The sequence below is a fragment of the Silene latifolia genome, chromosome 3 (assembly GCF_048544455.1).
Source record: "Silene latifolia isolate original U9 population chromosome 3, ASM4854445v1, whole genome shotgun sequence".
In the NCBI taxonomy this organism is placed as follows: domain Eukaryota; kingdom Viridiplantae; phylum Streptophyta; class Magnoliopsida; order Caryophyllales; family Caryophyllaceae; genus Silene; species Silene latifolia.
The window spans coordinates 75,557,525-75,578,922 of NC_133528.1; the positions used below are offsets into that span (position 1 = coordinate 75,557,525).

Consider the following 21,398-nt stretch of genomic DNA (forward strand, 5'->3'; position numbering starts at 1 on the left):
CGTCACAATACAATTACGATATTAAACAATCAATCTCAACACATCAACAATCATCTCATTATGGGACTAATACTGAGTAGGAAATCCTACCTGGAACAGCAACACAATCAGACGGTCTCAACAGCTGTATCAAAATTCCTCTTCTACGAATCCTCCTCCTAACATATAATCACATAATCACTAATTACACAAAACTACCACAAACCCCAATTCCCAAAATTAGGGTTTAACGAAACTTAATTAAATATAACAAATTCGATACATAGATCTTACCCTCGACGCAAGGATCACAAAGATGTAAAGAACGATGAAATCCGACCTCTCAAGCTCCGGGATTTGTCAATAATGTGATTGATGCGAAGAACGTAGTTTGTTTTCTCTTTGAACGTAATTAGGTTTGATAAAATGTATTAAGGAAGTGACGGAGTCGTTTATATATTCAATGGCATTATTAACAAAACCCGACAAATCATCACCCCGTAAACCGGCTACTCGATCGAGTGACTGAGGTACTCGATCGAGTTCCCCCCTACTCGATCGAGTGCCAAGGCTACTCGATCGAGTACCCAACAGGTCAGAAACTATTTTAAAACTCAATACACCCTTACTTGACAGAGTAAGGCCCACTCGATAGAGTACCCAAAGACTCATAAAACCATAGTATTACAAAACTGCTACAAATTAATTTGATTTAATTACAATTAAAACTACTTGTATACTTTTCCAAATATTAAGTTATGTTTATCTCAATTCCTTCTCAATTTAAATTTATTAACATACATTTTTACAAATGATTTCGTTCATTTTACTTATAATAAAAAAAAAACTCTTGAATAAAAATCCGATGACAATCGTTGGCTTATTCGATAATGTCCCTTTACACATCACCCCATATATCTACCTCACTCATTCTCTAGTGTCCCGCACATTTGGCCCAGTCAACCTTGCTTTCCTCTGTGTATAGTCTTATCATTACCACTATACACCTTCACATGCCTTACTTACTATACCTTCACATGTCTCTTTTTCCCTCCCGCTTAGAATCTTGTCATTTTCATTACACTTTTACCATATCTTTCACCATTTCATCACCATCATCATTTACCTTATAACTATCATCAATTCATCTTCGTATTGGTAATCAACATCACAACAATCACCCATTTAACACTTGTAATAAACTAGGACGAAATCAGAGTCGATACTGTTTCCGTAAAAAAAACTCTCCTTTTGCACGCTTGAGCACCACCACTGTCACTTACTTTCACCACTGGAGTACAGAGCCCAGAACACCACCTACGACACCATTCGACCACCAAACCTCAACCGTTACCTCTGTTATTACTCCTCTGTTTTCCACCTGTTTCGGAAACAGAAACAATGTCCTATCGCCTCTGTCACTACGATCCACCTTTAACATGCACATCACTCTCCACTCCAATGAACCATAAATTGATACCAATGCCGCAACCCTGACACTTACTCGTGCATCACCTCGGCATTCACCATCACCGGAGCGCCAAACTCGGGCCACCCGAACTCTAACCATCGCTTTATTCCATTAGGTGCCTCCTTGTCTTTCCCTATTTCGTTAATCGAGGCCGCTGACCTTCTTCACCGCCGTACTAGCCACCATTATCGTCGCCATTATCACCGTCAGAGCACCACCACTGTGAGCCTTCTCTTTCTCTTGTCGTTACTATTCGCTGCTCCCTTCTCATTTCGTTCTAATTATTTCGAACCACCGAGTCGCCAAAACGCCTCTTTGTTGTCGCCGTCACTTATTGTTGTCATCGTCGACCCCACATAGACCACTGTAAGTCGGTCTTCCTTGGTCTCTTTATCCTTTTTGTTCTTTTGTTTCCGTCCTTCTGATCTGCTTCTCCTTGTTCTGTTCTTCAACCGCTGCAGAGCAGCCGTCGAACCCACCGTTGCCGCCTTGACTGTTGTTTCTATCGCCGTCCTCGCTGCTTCTTATTGGTAGTCAGAGGGGTGAGTTTTGATTATGTAAAACCCAAATTGATTTAGGGGAAATGTATAACTGAGTTGCTTTATTATGATTAATGATATGGGTTTGGACAAACTTATTAACTTGGTCATACGTAATGCAAGGCTGCTTGATGAGATTCGGACTTGGACTTCTCTTGCTTTAATGACGGACTTAAGACGGACTTGTGACTTTATTAATAACGATTAATTATTGATAAATCGGATTAATAAGCACATCCACTTATTTCACTAACTTCGGTAAACCGATCTTCTTCTATCCCTCCTTAATTTTACAAAACTTGATATGCTAATGTTAATTAGTATGTTTAAATATGAATTCCGTAACTTGTTTGACTATTAAAATCCGATTAGAAATACTAGACTGCTAAATTATTGAAAATGGAATGAAATATACATATGCGCTAGTTAAATACTTAATTAGTTGGACTTGTATGTTAAAATTATATGATAACAATTGATTCATCGTTGCATTATTTTTCTCACCTACAAACATGATTAGGAAATATAATTAAATAATATCTTGATGGGCTACATTTATTTATGGTTGTGTGACGTTAACATGCTATCTCATGATGTTGCATTTACTTTATTAAGTAGTATGTAGTCATTTGAAATGTTAGCCTTTTAATGACTAAAGACAGACTGGCCGAATGGGATTATACCTTTCCTCTTTAGATTTACCTAAGCCTAGAAGGATAAGTTCGAATTCTATTAAAATGTTAAAGTATGATAAAAATTCTTTTAAAAGGTTTAAAAATCAAAAGCATTCAATAACATTTTAAACCCAAATTGTTTTACAAGATTTAAACATTTTCCAAATTTGCAAGATAGGTTATTTAATTAATAAGTCTGACTTGATTTACGTCTTTTATTAAATAAAAATATTACTTATATATATTGTAAGGTAAAAATATTTGAAATAACTTAGTGCTCTCAAATGATTTACATAAATTGTATATTATGTAACCATATTTTATTAAAAATAAGATTGAATAAACTCTTTAAAAACAAAGTATAAACTTAAGCTTATTATAGTAAAAATCTGAATACCTTTCCTCGAATAAATAATTTATGAATAAGAAATTCCAAATAAGATTTGCCAAATCCTAAAAATTTCGGTAGAGATAAATCAAGATGAATTTATGTGTGGTTACGTTTCCTATTCGAAAGCTTCTGACATTATGGGACATGCCCCTTAAATGGGACCGCTGAGTCCAGTATGTCAGTAAATGGTATCCTGGCTATGCCTCTTAAATGGGACCTCTGGCCATGGTATCTCTTCCGGTTTACTTGGGTATGCCCCTTGAATGGGACCTCTGAGCCAAGTGCCGGTGTATTGTCGTTATGGAGGTATGGTCTGCATATTGATGAATCATCGTCTCTATGAGACATGCTTAAGTCATTCGTGCTACATGTTGGGCGCTACATTGGTAAGGTTTAGGGATCGACGTGACGGGAGAATGCTTAGAGTGTAACACCCCCATACACCAATGTGCCTTACCAAGACCACCTAATGCATTGAAGTGCTACCATCTCGGTTACCCAGGGCAATGTATATCAAATAAACCATAAAGAAACGTACTTAATTAAGTAAACGAGTTTAAGTGAATACAATTCAAAAACCAAACTGTAAAATGAATACAAATGTTCCAAAACCAAACCAACTGAAAAGAAATCTAAGTTCATGACACAGAGGAAGACTCTAGTGACACGTGATGACTCCATCCCAGCTATCCCTCGCGCAAGCCAACTCATACCTGCTCAATAACTGCTCACCATCCCCGAATAGATCACCTTAGTTTTCAAAACATTTAAACGAGGTCAGTTACTGATTACATAAAACAAGATACACAAGATACAACACACAAAACTCCCAACTCCATTATATCTCCACACACCTGACTACACACTAAAGTGTGTAGTCTAGTGTGTAGTCTTGCCAGAATACCCATCGCAACAGATATTCCACGCTGCCAGTGGGGGACAGCAGCCGTACCCACCAAATCCCCGCTCATCTATTCCGAGCAAAAACCCAAGTTCCTTAATGTGCACATCTCCTCCTGTGGTGGGTTCCACAAAGGGCGAATCAAGGGCGTGAAGCCACTCCCGCAAGTGACTCCACTCAGCCGAGGACACGCCTCGCGAACCATAGATTAACAACACAACCAATATACAACAACAACACCAATACAAAACCGATACATTAAAGATCAACAATAATCACAACCATCACCAAACAACTATGTAATCAATAACCGAGTAGGGAAACCCTACCTGGAATAAGAAAATCACCAGATCGTCACAAATCAGCTATTCAATACTGCTCCTCTACGAAACCACCTCCTATAATCACATAACCATACAATCACTATCTAATACACATCATACTCCCAAAATCCCCCAAAATACCCAATTAGGGCTTTAAACAAAATCAATGAAAAGGTATAAAAACTATACAAGGATCTTACCTACAATACGACGAACTCAACGACGTAAAGAACACGACGATCCGAAAACTATAGCCCTTAGGATTTGGTAGCAATGTGAAGAAGAGAGCAACGTACTTGGTGAGTCTAAACTAATGCAAGCAATGAAGTAAAACAAATAATAAATTAAGAGATGTAAACAAATAACTAAAAGTGCTAGGATATCATAGGTTCATAGGGGATTTATGGGAGTTGATCATACAAACATGTTCTCAATTTATAAGCAAGCACTTATTGTTCTGATGGGATCAAGTTAGTGTATATCTTACAATCCCTAGGAAGATTTAGGTCCCGGAGCTGAATCGATTAGATTGTACAACACCTACAAGTCGACTTAGTCTCCTCCTATTGAACTTTATGCATGGTCTAATGAGGCTCGAGTTAGTTTATGTCTTATAAGCCTCATTGAAGAGATAGGTGATGGGTAAAAATGCAAGGATTCATAGGCTCGCATTTCATCAAACATAACATGTGCATAAGTTGAAATCACAACAAGTAAGCAAATAAATTATGCGAACATATTAGATTAAGCATGAATCATTCCCCATGTTTGTTTCCCCTAATTGCCCATTAATCCTAGCTAAAGAAACTACTAACTCATTATCAAGTTCAACATGCTAATAAGGTTGTCAATCATATTAACAAAGCAAGACATGATGAATAAATAAAAGTGATTAACAATAATTAAACAAGAGTAAAAGGGATTATACCTATGAGATGATCCAAATAATAAAGCAAAGAATAATAGAAGAAAACTTGATTGATTGATGAAGAGTTGTCAATTCTCCAATAATAACCCAATATTCTTCAATTAACCAATAATAAACTTGAACAATGATTTATGGAAAGATTAAAATATAATTTTGTGGAATGATTAAGATTAATCTATTCTAATGTACTCCTAATCTAATCTAAGGGAGATTGATTTGATCTAAGGAAACTTGGTCTAATCTAATAATACTTCTTGATGTCTCCTTGGACTCTCCTTTTGATTATTACAAATGGGGTATATATAGTAGTGCATCATTAGGTTAAGTAAGGATAGATTAGTAAATAACAATGCTAAGTTTTAAAATGAGGAAATGCAAGTCTTGCGAGGAGATGAGCATATCACGCTAGTGCCGCCACGATCCGCTCGGACCAGGAGAGGAGACGCTTGGATTGTGAGAGGAGGATCCGCTCGTTTTCTACACGGGACGCTCGGATCATGTGAGGAGGATCCACTCATTTCGTGGCTAAGCCGCTTGGATTATTACACAGTGTGCTCCTTGCTTCACGACCTTTAGTCTTTGCATACTCCTTATTCCTGCTTTGTCGTTGTTCTTGCCTCATCTTCATACTATTCCATCTAAGGTCGTCATCAATCTTCCAAATGTGCACGGGAGACGAGAATTCCGCCTCATTGTCCTCTTTCCTACAAGTCATACAAAATGCACTAGGAAAGCAAGGTAAAAAGGATTTGACTGATATAATGGCTATGAAATGTTATAATAGTATGCAAAATAGGTTCAATTAGGGGACTAAATGTTGGAGTGTCCCCGACAATAATGCAATCACAATTGTCGATCATGATGATCACATGTTTAAATCTTATTTTTAAGAATACGTAAGGGATGATTTATTTTATAGTCAACTGATCAACATTAATCGGTAACGATTGGCTTGCTAGATTTTGACGTTACTGTCGTGGGACAGTGGTGGTCAGTTGATCCCTTAAGGTCACACCTAAAGGATGATGCCCTAATCTGTAAAGTTGATTAATTGTATGACGATACAAGTTAATCAATTCCTTAAAATTGAACAATTCAATTTGTGAGAGAGAATATTGATATCTTATTGTAATGGGATTAAATAAGATTTATTTTAGTAACAAAATGCTTTATTACTAAAATTGTTTATTGTTTGAGAAACAATAGAGATAAGAATAAATGGTTAATTAAAATTACAGGAAGTTGTGAATTATAATTATATGACCCATTTTATTTATGTGATCAAGTATCACTAGTCAATTTGTTGTATGTAATTTAATTAATTTAGAGAATGATATTTATGTGATAAATATGCATTAAATTAATTAATAACATGTATCATACTACATGTGACATATTGTGTGACAAATGACAAATTGACAAAATAAAATGGTAGTCCTTTTTTATAAATATGGACCGAAATGAAGGTAGTAGTAGTGGATTGTGGTTGATTTATTTTATGAGATAAAATACTTGTAATCATACCTAGTCTAACTAGCTAGCATACCTACACATTTTGAGTAGAACAAAAGGAAAAACGGAAGGACCATATATTGGTCCTTAGACTCCCCAAAACAGGTACACCCTTCTAATTCCAAGGGGTACTTTTGTTTTTGTTCCCCAATTCATTCAACACATGCAAAGGTTATGCATTATTCTCTCTTCTCTTTAATCTTCATCTAAAATATGAGAAGATTCAATCAAAATTGTTCAATCAAATTACTAATATTATTAGTGTAATATATGAGTATTAGTAATCAATTTTAAGTTAAACTATTAAACAAATATCTAGCACATATTATTTAGTTGAGATAAGGGATAATCTTGGGTGCAATCAAGAGGAGTGGCTTCTATACTTGAAGTCTTTGGAGGATCATCCTAACATATGGAAAGCTCAAGAACAAGTGAGATAGGAGACTTCACTTGTGCCCAAAATATCCGATATATCAAATGTAAGGAACCGTTTTTCTCCTTACTCTTGTATTTGTTTTGCATGCATAAGATCCTTAATTAAATGACTAAAACTTTGAAACAAAATAAGTGATATTTAAAATATGATTTCCCATACTAATTGTACGCAAATAAGAGTCACATCAACAGCTACACCATTCTTGGAAATTACATGCCCTAGAAAGGCAACTTCCTCGAGCCAGAACTCACACTTAGACAACTTTGCATACAGCTGATTGTCACGCAAAGTATGTAACACCAACCTCAAGTGCTCCTCATGCTCCTCCTTAGTCTTGGAATAGACTAGGATATCATCTATGAACACCACCATAAACCGATCCAAAAACTGACTGAAGACCCGGTTCATCAAATCCATAAACACCGCTGGTGCATTACATAACCCAAACGGCATTACCACGTACTCATAGTGAACATACCTCGATGTAAAAGCTGTCTTTGGTATGTCCTTACCCCGAATCCTCACCTGCTGGTAACCTGATCTCAAATCAATCTTGGAAAGGACTCCTACCCCACTCAACTGGTCAAACAGATCATCTATCCTTGGCAAAGGATACTTGTTCTTCACTGTAACCCTGTTCAGCTCTCTGTAGTCGATGCACAACCTCAAACTCCCATCTTTCTTCTTTACAAACAGAACTGGTCCTCCCCACGATGATACTCTAGGTCTAATGTATCCCTTATCAATCAAATCATCCAGCTATTTCTTCAGCTCCTCCAACTCCTTAGGACCCATGCGGTACGGGTCCTTAGAGATGGGTCCCGTTCCTGGTTTCAGCTCCACACTGAAATCTATATCCCTCTTTGGTAGCACACCTGGTATCTCCTCCGGAAAAACATCTGGAAAATCTTCTACCACTGGTATCTGATCAGCTGTCGAACTCACCTTACTATGGTCTCTCACATGGCATAGAATCAAAGGACACCTCTTCCTCAAATAGGACTTCGTGTCACCGCTGCAATCACTTTGACTTTGGGTTTGACAACAAACCCACAATAAGACACACTAACTTCCTTAGGACCTCTCAAAGAGACTCTCTTTTGGTGACAATCTATTCTGGCCATGTACTTACCCAGCCAATCCATACCAACTATCATCTCAAAACAATCCATAGGAAGCTCTAACAAATCCACTGGAAGGTTAACTTGCCCAACTATCATAGATACACCCCTATACAACCTCCCACAATACACCGACTCATCTGACGTTATAAAAACCTCATCTTTACAGACTTAAACTGTCTCAAACTCAAAAGCTTAGCATGAGTCGACGATACAAAAGAGTGTGACGCCCCCGAATCAAACAAAACAAAGGTAAAAATACCATTAACAAGAAAGGTACCCGTGATCACGTGAGCATCATCCTCAGCAGCTTTCTTGTCCATCATGAATAACTTTCCACTGGTCTTTTGTCCACCTCCCTAGAATGTACTAGCAGAAGTAGATGGCTTGGCAGCTGACCACAAGTTGTTGTTAGCTGCCAGTTTCTGATAAGAGTTATCGCCATTGTGGTTAGATCAACCCTTGTTGTTATTCTGACCTTCTTGATTGTCCCATGACCCAGCCGGATTATTGCTAGCATAACTTTGAGACGGATCCTGAGAGAAACTCCCCTGTGATGGCCTCTGAAAACCCCTTCCCACAGCACTATTGCACTCATGTCTCTTGTGGCCCATACCGCCACGGTTGTAGCATGATAAACCCCAGCTGCTACTACCACCACCACGACCACACCCATAGGAAGCTCCACCACTAAAACCCGATCCCGATGAATAAGCCCTCGCTTGGTTATGGTTGCCCCTCTTGTAATTGGACTGACCACAACCCTCACTCTCAGCCTTCCTCTTCTCAAGACCTCTCTCCCTGTTCTCTTTGGCCATTTCGATCAATCTCTCAGCTCTCCCTTCTCGCTCATAAACTTCCTTAACATCTGTAAGGACCCCAACTGGTAGCTTCTCCATTATCTTGTAAGTCAAGCCCTTCTCAAACCTCAGTGCTAAGTTCTCCTGATTCAACACCATATCCTCTGCATACCTAGACTTTTCATTAAACTTATGATAGTACTTAGCCACCGTCATATCCGGAGTCATCTTGAAATCATCAAACTCCTCCCTCAGCTTACTACGAACATGCTCAGGCACAAACTCTCGGCGCATAGCTCTCTTAAACTCGCACCACGGCACAACTGACTTCCCCTGCCTCACATATAGATGTATGACACTCTCCCTTACCTTATCCCACCACTCTCCCATAGCATCTCTAAAGTAGAACACAATTTGTTCCAATTTGAAGTCCTCTGGACAGTGAACCACATTCAAGATATTCTCCATGTCCCTATGCCAATTGTCGAGCAAAATTGGCGCTCCGGTACCCATATACTCCTTTGGGTTGAAACAGGCTATGGTAGTGCTCATCTTAGCGAAGTCTACCCCAGCCTCTTTGTCCTTCCCAATCTTCTTTAAGGCCTCAGTAAGCGCCTCTTGATGCTCAAGAATCTTGGCAACTTAATCTACACTCATCAACTCAGCCCTAGCATACAAAGCGGATATCTTTGGTGGCATCTTTGAAATATATAAGAAAAGAGGTAAACATAAACACACATCCCACGACTCAACGCGTATATAACCTGTTAAAACCACACTCGACCGAGCAACTCAACCCACTCGATCGAGTTGCCCACTTACTCGATCGAGTACCTCAACTCCAGAACCTGACCAGAACGTATCACATAACCTACTCGATCGAGTTCCTGACTTACTCGATCAAGTACCCAAAAACAGCAGCGACTGCCCAAAAATCGACATATACCCCACTCGACCGATTTCAGCCCACTTGATCGAGCCCAACTTACTCGATCGAGTATCCCCCAATCGATCAAGTCATGCTGACTCGTTAGCTACCCGCATGCTCAACTTAACTACTTTTCACAATAACTATATATATATATATATATATATATATATATATATATATATATATATATATAAACACACAATAACGCAACATTCTATTCACATGTTTCTATAAAGCCACATTGTAAATTGATGTGACTCCTATTTACGCACATTTAGTCCCCTAACTAGCCTAGTTCCTATGCTTTCTAGTATGTATTAGGGTCGTTTCTTGCCTCTAGCCTCCTTCTATGTATATTTTATGAGGTTTGGTGTCCTTTGTATGAGAGGAGCACTAACCTTGCCTAAATGGAGTGAAGCGGAGCTAAATTGATAACATAAAACGATCAAGCACCGAAGGGGGAGCTAATACCAAAGGCCTAAGTAAATAAAGTAAGGAAAAGGACAATGATGAAGACCCCCAACGACCCCTCAAACAATCCCCACGGATCTTGAGGCCGTCAAAGAAGAGGAAACCGTGCTGACCCACAACCTGGGCGGTTCGAGCTCAAGTCGAGCATCTCAGTGATCAATCCGAGCGTCCCGAGCACAGGGCGAGCGTCCCCCCCTTCAGTTCAAACGTCCAAACAAAGGCAAGACATGGGGTTCCTCTTAGGACTTGCAAGTCTCTAATCCTCTTTCAAGGGGTTAACTCGTTATTTAAGCCCTTAGTTGACCTAATCCTTGCACTACTATATATACCCCTCTTGTAATTAGAGGATATTAAGCTTTCTTAGTTTAGATTAAGCTTTCATTAGGAGTAGATTAGAATAGATTAGCATTCAATCTTTCCACAAATTACACATTAATCTTTCCTTAATTATTGTTCAAGACTTATTATTGGGTAATTGAAGAGTATTGGGTTATTATTGGAGAATTGACAACTCTTCATCAATCAATCAAGTTCTCTTCTATTATTCATGGCTTTCCATTTGTTCATCTTAATATTGGTACAATTCCTTTACTCTTTACTTGTTTATTGTTTATTGTTTCACTCTTTCATCATGTTTATACTTGTTAAGATGATTGACACCATTGTTAACATGTTTTCCTTGATAATGAGTGAGTAGTTTCCTAACTAGGGATTAGTGGGGGATTAGGGGAGTTAATCATAGGAAATATTTATGCTTAATGAGATCATATGAATGCTTGCTTATTGTTTTCCAACTTATGCACATATCATGTTTGATGAAATGCTTGATTGACAACCTAGCATGTTTCTCTTATTCTTTCAACAAGACTTGTAAGACATAAACCAACTCAAGGCTTGTTAGACCATGCATATAGTTGATTAGGAAGAATTAAGTCGACTTGTAGTTGTTGTACAGTCTTGATCGACTCGGCTCCGGGACCCAAACTTTTCTAAGACTCATTTATGTTATATCACATTAATAGGGAAAACCAAGTCGACTTGTAGGTGTTGTACAGTCTTGAGCGACTCGACTCCGGGACCTAAATTTCCCCTAGAAATCGTAAGATGTACATTAAATTGATTCCAGCAATAATAATTGCTTGCATCTATCAAACTTGTTTGTTTAATCTCACCATGATTCTCCTATGATCCCATGATTCCCTAGTATTGTTTATCATTTGTTCACACCCTTGTTTTATTTCTTGTTTACCTTTCATTGCTTTTATTAGTTTAGAATCATCAACCCTACTAATTGTGATAAACCTAGTGCAACTACAATTAGATTGAACAATTTGAGTACCCCCGTCCTTTGGGTTCGACCCCGAATTGCTTGCTATGCTCGTAGTTGGGTATAAATGTGTTTGAGAGCGTACAACGACACGTTCATCAAAATGGCGCCGTTGCCGGGGACGGTGTTGTATATTTGAATCGTTTTTTTGTCTAGTTTTAGTTGTGCTTATTCTTCTTAAGTTTAATTTACTTGTTTTATTTCATATGCTCAACATGTCTACATTCACTTTTTGGCAATTTGATAACGAGTCATTTGATAAATATATTGCAAGATTTGAAGATTATATGACTTATGCTTGGCATCATGGTTTTACTCTTTCAAATTATGAAGCATGTTGTGGCATTTCACTTGAGTGGTGGTAGGATATGTGAGATAAGTTGTGAGGAATTTAGGGAATTTGTTGAGTTCATGACCACCCAATGTCTTAAGCAAACTATACATGACATCTTTGAGATTGCCAAGGAAGGTATGAAAGGGATAAAAACCACATTTCAAAAATTCATTAAGGAAAACTACGATAAAAATGAGATTTGTGAGAATGAGACACCTTCCTATAACCTTGAGCCAACCTACTATGTTCACAAATTTGCCCCTCCTTGTGAAGATGGAGTGCTCGAAGAAGAGAGTGATGATGAGGAGTACATTCTTGATTGTGAAACCAATGCTTAGATGCCGTCATCCTACTCTTCTTGTATAACAATGAACCAAACTTCCATGGAATTTAATGTTAATGGGCAAAGTGAGAGTGAGATGGATGAAAGCTTGAGTAAAACTCATCTTTTGAGGATGACATTTTAGAGGGAGACAATTGGGTTGAGCTTGGTGGGCCTTGTTACAACAACCCCTTTGATAATGGATCTTGTTGGGATGAGGAATATGAGGACATTTGGGAACCCCAAATAGACACCATTGAAGTCACCTTGGATGAGAGTGAGACTACTTGCCTTAAATGTGGTGATTTTGACTATTTGGAGGACGTGTTGAATGAAGTGCTAAGCAACTACCCATTTCATGTCCCTTCCATCCATTACATCTCGTATAATTTTTTTCATAATGTTCTTCACATGCTTGTTCGGTTGATTACTTGGGTATTTTTCAATTGCATAATCTTGAGTTGTTATCCATGCCTATTTATATCTCACTCCCAAGAATTTGACCGACTTCTACTTGCTTTGATTGCTAGTGATAATTTTCTATGAAATTGTTTATTGACAATCTTTGGTTTCATGGAGTTCCTCAATAACCATTAACTTGTATATATACATTTAGTGTAGATTTGCATTCATTTAATAAATGCATGAGAGATGAAAGGGAGGGATCTCATATTTTAATTGAGCTCTTTGAAGGAAATTAATGAAAATGAGAAGATAGCTGTAACACCCCCATACACTATGTGCCTTACCAGGACCACCCAATGCATGTGAATGCTACCATCTCGGTTATCCGAGGCAATGTATATCAAATAGACAATAATGAAACGTACTTTATTAAGTAAATTTAAAGCGATTCATGTCCAATACCAAAACTGTTAAAGAAAATACAACTGTTTCCCAAAAATGTCAAACCAACTAAAGTAAATAAATGTTTAACGACACAGCGGAAGACTTCTAGACATCTCGTGATGACTCAACCCAGCTATCCATGCGCGTCCATCTCATACCTGTTCAATAACTGCTCACCACCCCCGAATGGATCACCACAGTTTTTAAAACATTTAAACGGAGTCAGTTACTGATTACACAAAAATAATACAACAGAAACAATACAACAATCACCCAATCTCCATCATAACTCCACACACTTGACTACACACTAAAGTGTGTAGTCCTGCCAAAATACCCATCTCAACAAGTATTCCACACCGCCAGTGGGGGACCACAGTTGTTCCCACCTAAGCGTCGCTCATCTCATCTGAGCGATAACCCATGTTCCTAAATGTGCACATCCCTCTGTGGCGGGTTCCACAGAAGGCGAATCAAGGGCGTGAAGCAACTCCCGCAAGTGACTCCACTCAGCCGAGGGCGCACCTCGCGAACCACAGACAACCAATCATAACCAACCAAATTATACAACGACAATTACCAATTACCAATTCCAACATGATACAAATAACCAACAATGATCAACCATCGACAAAACTATGTAAATAATAACCGAGTAGGGAAACCCTACCTCGAATAAGCAATCACGAAGATCGTCACAATCAGCTAATCAAAACCGTTCTTCAACGAACTCACCTCCTATCAAACATACAATCATACAATCACCATCTAATAATCACAATACACCCAAAACCCCCAATTTACCTAATTAGGGTTTTAACCAAAATCAAAGAAACAATATAAAAACTATACTAGGATCTTACCAACAATATGACGGTCTCAACGGCGTAAAGAACACAACGATCCGACGACTCTAGCCCTTAGGATTTGATAGAAATGCGAGAGAATGATGCAACGTAGTTTTGTTTTCTTTTGTGAAGGTTTTAAAACAAAGTAGAAAGGTAAAAGAAACTGACGGAAATCTTTATATAACCTTTTGACGCATTACTGTCAAACCCGGAAAAACCCGTATAACTCGACTTACTCGATCGAGTGAGTCACTTACTCGATCGAGTGACACCTACTCGATCGAGTACCCCACTTACTCGATCGAGTACCCATCAGACAGTACACTATGTCGAAACCAAAACTTACTTACTCGACAGAGTAAGCCTTACCCGATAGAGTAACCAACAATACAGAAAACCGTAGTATTACAGTCTTCCCTCCTTAAAATGAACTTCATCCCCGAAGTTCAAACCCAACCTATAAAACATGAACTCCGAAGAGTAACTGATGTGACCATAATTAGCGCATATTTAGTCCCCGAATTAGCCTTGTTCCCATGCTTTTTAGTGCATATTTGGGTCATTTATTGTCTTTAGTTCTTTGTTTTGCATATTCTTTGAGGTTTTGTGTCCTTGGTAGGAAAGGAGTGCAAACCTTGCATTTTCATGGCAAAATGAGACTAAATTGATTGAATTCAATGACCAAGCATCAAGGAGAGACAAGATTAGAAGGCCTTTGTACATATTATAGTAGATGAGCAATGTTGAGGAAAGATCCTTGCATCCCCAAGGAAATCCCTAAGGATTTTACGAAGAAAAGGGAAGAAAAGAAGAAGAAACAAGACCGAGGAGCGATCCGTGCGGATTGTAATGAATCCGTCCGTCCTCCACCTCCACAATCCGGCCGTCTTCTCCTAAAGACGCCCGGGCAGCAAGCCTAGAAGACGCCCGGATTCCCTTGAAGACGCCCGGGCAGAGGCTGAGGAATCCACCTGTCCCGACACCAATCCGCCCGGATTCCAGTCCAGCACAAATCCGTTTCTTCAAGCTTCAAAGAAAGAAGCCCTTCCTTCGAAAAATACCGGCGTCTCCCTGCTCAAATCTCACAAGTGTAATTACTAGTTTAGCCCTTAGTTAACCCTAATGCATCCACCTAATTTCTACTATAAATACCCCACTTGTAAATAATCAAGGGGGATCCTTTTATCAAAGTTTTGGAGATTAGATCAAGTTTTTAGATTAGAAATTCCTCTTAGATTTAGATTAGGAGTAGATTAGAATAGATTACTCTTCAATCTTTCCACAAATTACACATTAATCTCTCCTTAATTATTGTTCAAGTTTATTATTCAAGTTTATTATTGGGTAATTGAAGATTATTGGGTTATTATTGGGAGATTGACAACCTTCCATCAATCAATCAAGTTTCTTCTATTATTCTTTGCTTTATTATTTGGATCATCTTAAGTTGGTATAATTCTTTTACCCTTTTACTCTTTATTATTTATTTCCTCATTCTCTTATCATGTTTTCACTTGTTGTAATGATTGACACCATTAATGACATGTTCTCCATGATAATGAGTGAGTAGTCTCTTAGCTAGGATTAGTGGGTAATTAGGGGAAACCAACATGGGATTGATTCATGCTTAATCTAATATGTTTTCATAATCAAATTGCTTGCTTGTTGTGATGTTGACTTTATGCACATGTTATGTTTGATGAAATGCTAAGCCTATGAATCCTTGCATTTACTACCATCACTTACCTTTTCAATGAGACTTGTAAGATATAAACCAACTCGAGTCTTGTTAGACCATGCATAGAAGTCAAATAAGAGGAAAGTAAGTCGACTTGTAGGTGTTATACAATCTAATCGATTCGGCTCCGGGACCCAACTCTTCCTATGAACCGTAAGACATAAACCAACTCGGTTCCTTTACAACATTAATTGCTTGCAACTTTGTGAACATGTTTGTATGATCAACACCATGAATCCCCTATGACCCCATTATATCCTAGCACTTTTGATCATTTGTTTACATCTTTCCTTTTATTGCTTGTTTTACTTTATTGCTTGCATTAGCCTAGGACACAACTACAAACCCCATCAATTGTGACACTAGCATAAAGTGAGATAGATAGACTTAGAACCCAAAGCACACCGTCCCATGGATCGACCTCGACTTACCGCTAACTAGTAGTTTGTTGAGTATTACAAATGTGTTTGATTGGATGTGACCCGACGACATAACCCACATCAAAATGGCGCCGTTGCCGGGGATGGTGCTATGTGATTAAGTTCTTACTTGTTTGTCTATTTTAATTGTGCTTTCACCTTGAGGAACTGTTAGAAATGTAGATCTATATATACTAACATATTATTATATGTTCTAATTTATTTGGTCATAAAATAAATTCTAGATCTTATGCATGCAAACTAAAATAAATAAGAAAAGAAATCATATTCTCACCATAATAATTTCGGTCATATTGGGCACCAACAAGATCTCCTTCTTGTTAGTTCTTGAGCTGTCCATTAATGGATGAACATACATGACCTCAAAATAGAAGCCCTCCAATTAGTTGCACCCAAAACTATCCCTTAATCCCACAAACTAATATGTACTAGATATTTATATTGTGGTTTACCTTAAAATTGATTACTAACACTCATATATTACATTAATAATTTTAGTAATCTTTATGAACAATTTCAATCAAAATCTCATGTTTTTTTTGATGAAAGAAAAGATGAACATGAGAGAGAGAGAGTAATGCATAAACCTTTTGCATGTGAATGAATAATAATAAGAGAAAAACTCTCAATATTGATGGTGGTGAAGAGGGTGGACGGTTTGGGTAGTAGTATAGAGCATCTTACTTTTTCTTTTTGTCTTCACAAGAAAAATAGATGTGTAAGATGTGTAAGACTAGTTGTAGGTAGGCATCATTATGTTTATTTTATCAAATAAAATAAAACAACCCAAACCCACTAACACACCCTCCATTTTCGGTCCATATACATAAAATGGACTACCATTTTATTTAGTCAATTTGTCATTTGTCACACAATATGTTACATGTATTATGATACATGTCATTAATTAATTTAATGCATATTTATCACATAAATATCATTTTATGAATTAATTAAGTTATACCCAATAAATTGACTAGTGATACTTGATCACATAAATAAAATGGGTCATGTAATTATAATTCACAATATCTTGTAATTATAATTAACCATTCATTCTTATCTCTATTGTTTCTCAAACAATAAACAATTTTAGTAACAAAACATTTTATTACTAAAATAAATCTTATTTAATCCCATTACAATAAGATATTAATATTCTCTCTCACAAATTGAATTGTTCAATTTTAAGGAATTAATTAATCTGTATCGGTATACAATTAATTAACCTTTTCAATTAAGGGAATCGTCCTTTAGGTGTGACCTCAAGGGATCAACTGATCACCACCGTCGCACGACAGTAATGTCAAACTCTAGCCAGCCAATCATTACCGATATGTGTGGACCAGTTGACTATATATATATATGTATCATCCCTTCCGTATTCTTGTAATGAGATTTAATAATGATATTTAAATCATGTGATCGCACTATTGTTGAGGACACATTTCCCAACAATCTCCCACTTGTCCTCGACAAGTGTGCGTCACCAATTCTCTTGTCCTATTACTATCTCCCACTCAATGCAAGGTGTCTTTCGGGTCGTACTTGCAAGTGATCATATCGAGAGTGGTTTCCTCGATCTGGAGAATAACTGATTGACCGGAATTTATCCACTATGGATATCTTCCGAGCGTGGCCACGCATTTCCAGTTCATTACTCCTCGAGTGGCCCTGAGATATTGTTTTAACCCTGACAAGGGGGTGGACAATTCCTATCGCACTTATTCCCTTCGACTAGCCACAGCCATCATAACCCAAAATATGCCCATTTGACCCCATTTACGAAGGTCGTAGTAACACAAATGAAAGTTAATCTGAAACTGTGCCATCTTAGGCGAATAGTCTTTAGTCAAAAGAATCGACTCATTAGAATACTATAGTAGCTCTCGCCACGACCAGGCTTTATAAATTTTCCAGAACTCTATAATCGGTCACTGCCCGACAAAGTGTTCCTAATGATCCGCCTATGTGATCGACTAGTCATCTCACATGACTCTATGGCACTTGAACTTGCCATCAATCGCATCACACTCTAGTCACTTCGAGACGTCACCTCATACAAGTGACTATGGGCGAATACCATGCTAATCCGTGTTCACTTTAACGGGGTTCAATGTTGTCTCTACAACCCGCTTGGATGTAACAAAGTATAAAAGAAGAGTTTTAGAGTAAAACTCGAACGACAAATGCGATTATCACATATCAATAGTCAATGCCTGATTACTATTTCATGTTCTATAATCTAATTTGATCTTGTATGTAGTTGTTCATTTCACTTTAATTGAAATGACATGACTCATCACGTTAAGCCTATGAAAAGGCTTTGGTTAGTAGGTTTTATCAACTTCTTGTACCTTACTCAACCTTACTACATACTCGTTTTCCTTTGTAATGTATACATTTGCATTACAAAACTTTCTGAGTACGTGTCGAGATCCAATCAAGACATAGGCCCTCTAGCCTAAGAATAGCTCCCACTGTTTTCACAGTGTGCGGGACTCATCCTCTTGCACATCTCATGATTGCAAGTGTACTCAATTTCCGTTGTAAATATTTCTCATTGTTCTTTATTTCCTAGAACGATTCTAGAAAATCTATTTCTTAAATAACACAACCCCAATGGTATCTTAACCATCCTAATGTGTTTTGATTATGGTTTTGTCGGAAACCATGCGCAATCTCAATTGTCAATTGTCACTTGTGTAACACCCTTACACAAAATTGCATCATAAACACTTTGCTTTTTTCTTCCTTAATGCTTCTGCAAGCACTTAAGGGTAGTCTTTATGGCTTACTTGGTAAAGATTACTTAAATTCGATTTTGAAACAATTCATCATACTCAAAGCATATGAATTGTTATACATCATTACTTATTTAATTGATCCGGCAGCGGAAGCAAATGGAATCAATCAAATATGTTCAATTTAATTGAACTAGTCATGAATCTTATCAACATAAGACTTCTAATTGACGCTAATATCATGTGGATTTATCTTCATAAATCCGGATATTAAAGATGTATTATAATACTCCAAGAGTCTTAAATCATTCTCGATGATCAATATGTCATTCACATATAAGACTAATTAAAATTCCGTAACTCCCACTAAACTTCATGTATAAACACAACTTCTCGACTTATCGAGAAATGTTTTATCACATGATCAAAAATGTTGATTCCAACTCATTGATGTCCTACTTAAGACCCTCTCTTAAGTTTCACATTATCTTAGGATTGCAAGAATCTTCAAAACTCAAGACATGTATTGAATACATTCCTTCTAATTGAAGAAGTGGGTTTTAGATTCACTCGCTATGTATTTCATAATAATGAAACACAATCCCTAAGAAGATCCAAATAGACTTAAGCATTTCAATTAGTGAAAAACCCTTTGCAACCAATCTTGCTATGAAATCTCTCTTTATTAGTGCAAAACCCTTTGTCACTAATCAAGCCCTTTTGTTTCGGATTTTCATTGCTCTAAGCCTTGTATTGAGTTGTGACTTAAACACTCTTATGTAAGTCATATGTTCATTACTTTCTAGAAGTAATCAACTTGAATCAAACAATTTCTTTTGTAAGTTATAAGCTCTTTACTTTCTTAAAAGTAGCATGAATTCATCATTTTTAACAAGTGACGAATTTAACCTCCTAGGTTTTGAAGAAACAATGTCTTACACAAAACGTCTCATGTAGCCAAGAAAGACCAGTTTCTTGCGACATAACACTCTCTGTGGCATTCTTTGTGGCTCTTAAATAATTTCTCCCACTCTGTCTTCTAGAAATAAACTTGTATTTTAGAAAGACAGCTTCTCGAGCCGCAAACCCGTCGTACTCGTGATAATTGAAAAGGGAAAAATGAGCATTTGTTTCTTTTGAAAACTTACAACCATGGTAACCTACCATTTCATATCTCATATGATTCGTTTTAGTGGAAAAATAATTTAGACAAAAATGATAAAATCCCCAAAAGGATCAAGTAACTCAAAGTAACTTGATTGAAGTCAAACCATATCGAATAGCGTTTGAATTCTTATCCTAACCATACATTATCCCATAATGCATGCTAAGAGAGATTAATTTGTGATACTATGTCACATTTCTTTTGGCTTATATCAAAGTCTTCACTTTGATAATCCCATCACGACTAAATCGTGATTCCTTGAACTCTTTGAAATTCTTCAAATATTTCTCTATTTACCTTATTAAGTGAACATATTAGCGTCAACTTAAATCGTTGGTAAAAGAAAATGATCAACCTATTTTGGATCGATGATTTACAATCTCGATCTCCTTTCCAACCAAAAGGCACGAGACATCTTGCTTTGAATACAAGATACGCATATACCATTAACAATCTAATGGTTTCAAGAGTACTCGATAACTCTTTGCGCTCATCATTCCAAAATTTAAGGTTTAATCTTGGGTTACCAATTTGAGTCTTACATCATCTTCCTGATATATCGTTCTAGTTTGGTTTAGAATATAATCACCTTGAGAATGGGCTAGCCATACATCAAATCGTGGTGTATAGGGTCACAAAAGTGAAACCTCTTTTGTATCTTTAACAAGTTTATATTCTTATTTAGAGTTTATGCACTTAATAGTCACAATTAAGTACAACTCCAAACCCGAAAACTAGATTTAGTACACAATGACTCTATCTCTCGACTTCATTTGATGCTAGTCGTCATAATATAATCATCTTATGTACCGAACACAATGATGAAAACCTCCACTGGTTTCTAATATTGACGAAGTATTTCTAGCAAGATTTATGTTAATCAAATAAACATTTAAAGAAGAAGATCCCATTAGATGTCCCACAACTAACTTGTTGATTCTTCAATAATTTTGGGTAGTTTCCTTTCTTGTGTCCAACATTTAAGACAATGGAAACTTTATTGGTCGGGATTGACAGGTTTAGCATCGTTATTCTCAATAACTTTACTTTTAACATTACCTTGTATCAATTCCATTTACTTCTTGAACCTCGTCCCATCTTAACGGTTTAAGAGAATGCTCCCACTCATTTCAATGAGTCTTTGCTTTGAGAAG

General features: G+C 37.2%; 1 long non-coding RNA gene across 1 annotated transcript; it reads left to right on the forward strand.

Moving 5' to 3' along the window:
- The first annotated feature begins 795 nt into the window (after positions 1 to 795).
- On the forward strand, positions 796 to 16,551 carry LOC141646143 (uncharacterized). The gene is made up of 4 exons (XR_012545378.1): positions 796 to 1,816; positions 1,912 to 1,992; positions 2,113 to 2,247; positions 14,777 to 16,551. It is a non-coding gene; the product is annotated as an uncharacterized LOC141646143 (long non-coding RNA).
- The last annotated feature ends 4,847 nt before the right edge of the window (positions 16,552 to 21,398 follow it).